Source organism: Bison bison, unplaced genomic scaffold (assembly GCF_000754665.1).
Source record: "Bison bison bison isolate TAMUID 2011002044 unplaced genomic scaffold, Bison_UMD1.0 scf7180017864338, whole genome shotgun sequence".
NCBI classification, from domain to species: Eukaryota; Metazoa; Chordata; class Mammalia; order Artiodactyla; family Bovidae; genus Bison; species Bison bison.
This window is the reverse complement of record NW_011494910.1, coordinates 2051711-2052022: the sequence shown is the minus strand read 5'-3', so window position 1 is coordinate 2052022 and position 312 is coordinate 2051711. Positions and strand designations below refer to the sequence as shown.

The 312-nt window shown below is 65.4% G+C and overlaps 1 protein-coding gene across 1 annotated transcript in view; it reads left to right on the top strand.

The window, feature by feature from the left end:
• The window catches only part of PIK3C2B (phosphatidylinositol-4-phosphate 3-kinase, catalytic subunit type 2 beta), an 86064-nt gene that overhangs the window by 327 nt on the left and 85425 nt on the right, over positions 1–312 (top strand). The window contains exon 2 of the mRNA XM_010854253.1: positions 65–120. The gene's annotated coding sequence lies outside the window, so the exon portion shown is untranslated. The remainder of the gene's footprint in view (positions 1–64; positions 121–312) is intronic.

Here is a 312-nt window from a genome sequence, read left to right as displayed (position 1 = left end):
GTGGGGGGGGGGGGGGAGGAAATTCCATCCACTGATACCCGGACCTCAAAACTCTGTCATTTGCAGTAGAATGATCTGGCATTCGTCCGGCACACAGCAAAGGGGTCCCAGCAGGGGAAGGTAATGACCATCTGCAAACACCCTCACGTGAGTGGAGAGTGGAGATCTCGGCCCCTGGGTTTCCGAAGCACGACTCGACGCCTTGATTTTCCCTCCCCGCGCGCAAAGGCCGGGGAGGCGGGGAGCCGAGCGGGAGGGGCAGGCGGCCGGGCTCGGGGCCCGCCCTCCTCCGCGCTTCGGGCGCTGCGGGCT